This window comes from Helianthus annuus, chromosome 16, assembly GCF_002127325.2.
Source record: "Helianthus annuus cultivar XRQ/B chromosome 16, HanXRQr2.0-SUNRISE, whole genome shotgun sequence".
Classification (NCBI taxonomy): domain Eukaryota; kingdom Viridiplantae; phylum Streptophyta; class Magnoliopsida; order Asterales; family Asteraceae; genus Helianthus; species Helianthus annuus.
Genome location: NC_035448.2, coordinates 165,797,429 through 165,803,702, shown reverse-complemented (window position 1 = coordinate 165,803,702; position 6,274 = coordinate 165,797,429). Strand labels below are relative to the sequence as shown.

At 41.1% G+C, this 6,274-nt stretch overlaps 1 long non-coding RNA gene across 1 annotated transcript; it reads left to right on the top strand.

Annotated features, from left to right (window-relative positions):
• The first annotated feature begins 4,585 nt into the window (after window positions 1-4,585).
• On the top strand, window positions 4,586-4,942 carry LOC118487939. Its single transcript, XR_004882914.1, has 3 exons — window positions 4,586-4,642; window positions 4,708-4,770; window positions 4,883-4,942. It is a non-coding gene; the product is annotated as an uncharacterized LOC118487939 (long non-coding RNA).
• The last annotated feature ends 1,332 nt before the right edge of the window (window positions 4,943-6,274 follow it).

The following is a 6,274-nucleotide window of genomic DNA, read 5'->3' as shown; positions in this document are numbered from 1 at the left end:
GACAAGGAGTGGAAAGAATTCGTACGTACATTTTGGACATTGTGCGAGTCTACGACCGAGGAAATATACAGGTATAACTTGGAAAACCTTGAAGCACAACTGAAAGAAGATGACCGTGAACGTGAGTATTTCTTACATAATTATGTTCAAATTTTATATAATAACAAAAACTGACTATTTACGTTTTTTAATTTTAGAGGTTTTTGATTATTTGAAGAAATCCTGGTTGGATCCGTACCGTGAAAAGTTTGTATCTTGCTGGATTAACAAAACTATCAACTTTCACCAAACTACGACCAACAAGGTTGAGGGCATGCATGCAACATTAAAAAGTCACTTTCCAAGTCATCGCAACACACTGGATAAACTTGTACTGTATGTTGATCATGTTGTTGATAGACAATACGCCGAGATTAGAAGTAGCTTTGAAACAAGCCTCCGAAAAGTGATGACGCACCACAAGAATCAGCCCATGCTTGCATATATTCTCAGAAAGGTTTCAATATATGCGATTGAGCTTTTGAGTATGGAACTAAAACGTAAGGAAGACGGGTTGAGAGCCTACGGTGCAAGCTGTGGTTGCCAACTTTTTACTAGCTGTGGTTTGCCATGTGCCTGTCATTTGGAAAAGATGGAAAATAACGGTAATTAATATTTTTGACCTTTCTCGGTATGATTTTGCCACCTAATTTGTTTTCATCCACATGTCAGCAAATCCGGATCACACACATAGACGTGTTTTGGAAGAAGCATGACTTCAAGCCTGCAAGGAATAACATAGAGGATATCGATGTAGACGCGGAATTTGAAAAATTGAAACAACAGATCGATCCAACACCCCCTCAAGTGAAAAGGAGCTTCTTTGAAAAGTTTCAGCAAATCCTCAATCCAGGGAACAATAACAAAAAACCTCCTGCTGTTCTGAAGAAAACTCGTGGTCGCCCAACATTGAAAACGCAGGAAGAAAGAAAGGTTGAAACCGCTAGAAAAAGCTCTTACATTCCGTTAGAAGAAACTTGGGTCGAGGCCTCAGACGATCTTCCCCGTCACAGCTCGTACATATCACCCGAAGATTCTAGAAGAGAAAAGAATACCAAACCGCTCAACCTACACCCTGATTTCCCGATGATCAAGCTCGGTCCTAAGACGGATATAGCGATCCGCAACTACGCATCTCAGATTCCCAAAGTGATCCATCCATACATCGTTAGAATAAAGGACGTGAAACCAGATGGTCATTGTGGGTTTTGATCGGTGGCTGTTGGGTTAGGAGTGAAACAAAATTCATATTTGATGATCCGGAAACAACTTCTAAAGGAGTTACGTATGAACGAATCGCTTTGAAGGCAGGTTTTCGATCCGTAGAACATAGGACATTATGATGCGCTGGTTACACGGATCGATTTCAAGGGGGTGGGACGAGCAGGTATCGAAAATTACATGACGATGCCTGAGATGGGGTTTCTTATTGCCCAACGATACGGTGTGATTGTTCACACCTTCGAAATTCGTGGGAGCGATACAATTTTCCCTCTGTTGGGCGGGCCAAACGAAGCTGAGCAACCTCCCCTGGTGGTTGCGGTTGTGTTCGTCGACGACGGGCATTTCATACATGTAGAGCGTGGAGGTTGTTATCCAATGCCTCCCCCAAACCTACTCTGGAGAGCGAACAGAACAGAGCGCGCAGCAGCCTGACATACATTATACATGGATCAGATCAACGCGTACGAAATGCTTACGTATCGTCCCCCTGACCTTAATGTAACCCCATATGTTCACGATGTATCTTAAATGTGTTTAATAATAATCACGTTTGTGTTTGTTCAATATATGCCTTACATCACGTTAAAACCGAATGTCACCGACACGACCCAATCAGATTCAATACGCACTTGTACGACCCAAAATGACAATATACATCATAATACTACAATTCATGAAAAAATACGTCATGTTCATGTACGGTAGGCGGCTTATACACATAACACTTCTCACATGAGTACTTGTGCTTTCAAACCAAAATGATACGAAATAACGGAATAAGACATCACACGTAACCGATTTGATCCGGAACTTGCAGTATAGTCCATATATATATTAAAAAATGATGTATAATGGAAAAAACGTAAAATTTAGACTATTATCGACGCGTTTGTGAATTAAAAACAATTTTAAAAAAATTAAAAAAGGCCCAAAGCGCCCCGCTTAGGTCATAACGCTGCGTTTTGGACATCAAAGCGCCGCGCTATGGCCATAGCGGGGCGCTTCGGTCCCTCGTTATACCAGAAGCGGGGCAGCTTCTCCCCCACTTCACCCAAAAACAAAAAACACACACACAAGGGGCGATTTCACACATTAGAGCCGTCGGTCGATTTTTCAAGCTTTGAACCGCTAAAAGGTAAGATCGAACACCCTTAATCGTTTCGGTATATCCTACATGTTGATTATTGCGTTGATTGGGGTCGGCTGAACAGATCTGGCAGGTTCTGTTCTTCAAAATGAAGAACCAAAGCGCCACGCCGAGGCCAAAGCGGGGCGCTTTGGTTCATGTTTATTTTATTTTTATTATTTATTATTAGTTTAATTATTATTATTTGTTTATTATTATTTGTTTAATGTTATTATTATTTGTTTAATATTATTTGTTTATTATTATTTGTTTAATATTATTATTATTATTTGTTTAATATTATTTGTTTATTTAATATTATTTGTTTAATATTATTTGTTTATTTAATATTATTATTTGTTTATTTAATATTATTATTTGTTTATTTAATATTATATTTTCAACGTGCAGGGATGGATTCCTCCGATGACGAGATTGAGCATATGGAGGCTGAGGGAGAGGTGGGGGACGAGGGAGAGCCGGCATGTCTGTACCTGCAGTTTCCGCAGGGTTCACGGGCGAGGGGAGATGCGCTAGGTTGCGCACCATAGAGATTGGGGGGCATGTAGGGATAGACTAGGAGCTGCTGACTACCTTGGGAGAGGTCGAGCGGGCGCGTGATATAGTTGGACTAGATTCTCCTTGATCGCGCCTATTTGAGTTAGCGATGGAGGACTCGTACCCTGAGCTTACGGTTGAGTTTCTTTCTACGTTTACATACGCGCCGCATCCGGCGGATTACGTGGAGGACCCGGATTTTCCAGTCCACGAGGTTACATTCCGTCTCGCCGGTCAGGAGTTTCAGATGAGTGTGCGGCAGTTTGCTGTTCTTACAGGTTTGTACACAGAGCCTGAGCTTGATACTGATTTATATACGCAGGCGGTTACGATGATGGACAGGCAGACGCTTATCAGTTTCTAGAGGGCCATTTCCAGGGTTCCCTTTGGGAAATCCTGGCAAAAGGCCACCACCATTAGAGACCCCTTGTACCGATACCTGCACCATGTTATCGCGTCATCTATCGCAACGCGGGGTAGCAGCAGGGAGAAGGTCAACCTCAGTGACCTTTTCTTTCTATACTGCCTCATTCGCCGCCAGCCCTGCGATCTAGCAGCCTGCCTGGCAGATTACTTTGCCACAGCATACCACCGGCAGCTCCGCGGGCAGCTGCACAGTGGCTCATACATCACCGCCATTGCACGCTCGCTAGGGATCGTGCCCGAGCATGATCTGCTGCTGTCCGATCCGATCCCGTCATCCAGGTTGGGCCGCGCGTCAGTATCTAGCATGCAGATCACTCGTATCTTTGATGTTGGTCTGAGGTTCAAGGGTCGTGACGGGCTGATTTGGCAGCCGGAGGTGTTGCCGGAGGTCATGCCGGTTGTTATTGAGGTGAGGCCTGGAGTGTTAGCCCCTCCTGATGTTCAGCAGGCTGCTCGGCAGGCTCAGCTAAAGGCTCTGGGCATCGATCAGCCTCAAGATCAGCCTCAGGATCAGCCTCAGGCTCAGCCTCAGGATCCGGCTCAGGAGGAGCATGTCGAGGAGATCCCGTTACCACCAGTTCAGCCAGCTCCTGAGCCGCCACAGTACCCGCAGCACGTTTACGCTGACCTGCCTCCGGCAGCGTGTGAGGTGGCTCGGGACTTCGACCGGCGCCTCAGACGTCAGGGCGCACGCATTGACTGGATCGTCCAGACGCTCGTTGATCTACGAGAGCTCGCTGCGTTGCCTCCACTTCCCCTCCCACCGTCCCCACCGCACGAGGATTAGTACATTACTTTGTTTGTTTAGTGTTTTGTTATGTATTATGTACTCAGTTGTACCTTTTTGTTGTGTATTGTATGTACAAAGTGATATATATATATATATATATATATATATATATCTATACTACTTTATAAAACATATCCAAGGGACTTCTTAATGTCCAAAAAAATTCCATTAAAACACCATTAAAGCATGATGTACAATCCTCTAAAGCACAACATAATTTGCTTTTCCTATTCTACCCTCACTCACAAAACAAGCCGGAGAACAAAAACAACTTAACAGCTCATTAGGGTTTCTGTCTTTCACATCCGCCCCATTTCTTCTCTCTCTCTCTCTCTCTCTCTCTCACCAGGCGATAACCCTTAGATCTCACCAGGCGATAACCCTTAGATCTTAAACAACATTAGATCTGTAAATATTATGGTTTCTTTCTCGGCTATGACCCTAGATCGATGGATTTCACCGGCGTTTTCAAATCTCAGGTAACATCTTTTTTACCTCTCGGCATTTTTGGTTTGAAATTTGAGTTGGATCTGTTGAATTTTAGGGTTTATTTCTCCGGCGATAACCCTAGAGATAGATGGATTTCACCGGCGTTTTCACATCTCAGGTACCTATTTTCTACTTGCAGATCTGTTAATGGTTAGGGTTTTTTCTTGCAGATCTGTTAAACAACATTAGATCTGTAACTATTTTCTGTCTTTGGATCTGTTGAATTTTAGGGTTTATTTCTCCGGCGATAAGCCTAGAGATAGATGGATTTCACCGGCGTTTTCACATCTGAGGTACCTATTTTCTACTTGCAGATCTGTTAAATTTTAGGGTTTTTTCTTGCAGATCTGTTAAACAACATTAGATCTGTAACTATTTTCTGTCTTTGGATCTGTTGAATTTTAGGGTTTATTCCTCCGGCGATAACCCTAGAGATAGATGAATTTCACCGGCGTTTTCACATCTCAGGTACCTATTTTCTACTTGCAGATCTGTTAAATTTTAGGGTTTTTTCTTGCAGATCTGTTAAACAACATTAGATCTGTAACTATTTTCTTGCGGATCTGTTAAATTTTAGGGTTTTTTTCTACTTGATTTGTGAAAGAATAATCTTTTTAACATTTGGATACTGTTATGTTTTAGTCATGTTTTAATCGGTAAAGTTATCGGATACTGTTAGCATCTTACGTTTTTTAAGCTCAGTTTTAATCGGTAAAGTTATCGAATACAGGGGTGCAGTTTTGAGTTTTAATCGGTAAAGTTATCCAAAGGACTTCTTAAAGTCCATAAAAGTTATCCAAAGGACTTCTACAATTATAACTATGTTCAAAGAATAATCTTTTTAACATTTGTAAACAGTTAAGAATTTTAGAAAGAAATATGTTTATTTTACTGTTTTACTGAATCTGTCATTTTCATTTGATTTTAAGAATTTTAGAGCTGGCTTATGTTTCCTTGTGGGGAGTACAACTCAAGTTACATCCCGAATGGCAAGTTACTTTGGAGATGAAGGCTTTGGAGATTGGTGAGAAGGCCCGAGAAGCCATTCTCAGTCGCAATTATGACCAGGTAAAGGATCGTACTCTTCTGCTTGGATAAGACATTATTTGGTACGCCTCTTCGGATTGGGTAATGGGTCAAAACTGGTAATATTTCGGTACGAAATGATTTGGAATTGTGTATTATATTTTATATGACTTTCTAAATATTTTTGTGTTTTTGTTTCAAGATATACTTCATCTTGTTGGTTTTAAACAAGAAACCAACATCTTGTTGGTTTTGTACTAATATTTAAAATGCTATAGTGTTAAGGTTTATCTACTGTTTGAAATAAGCTCTTTTTAATATAAAGTTTGAGATTACTTGAAACTTCTTATTTCAACACTAGATTAAGAACTGCAAGTTAACCTTGTAATATGTTAATAATTATCTTTTTAATCTTTTTTGTGGGGAGTACAACTCAAGTTACACTTTGCTCTCAATCAATTCCTCATTTGAAGATGCAATTGATGATGCTATTGAAAAGCTTCTTGCTCGTATGTAAGTTACTGACTACTGATATCTACAATAACGGGTCAAAACATATAGTTGGTTTTGTACTAATATTTGAACAAGCCCAACTA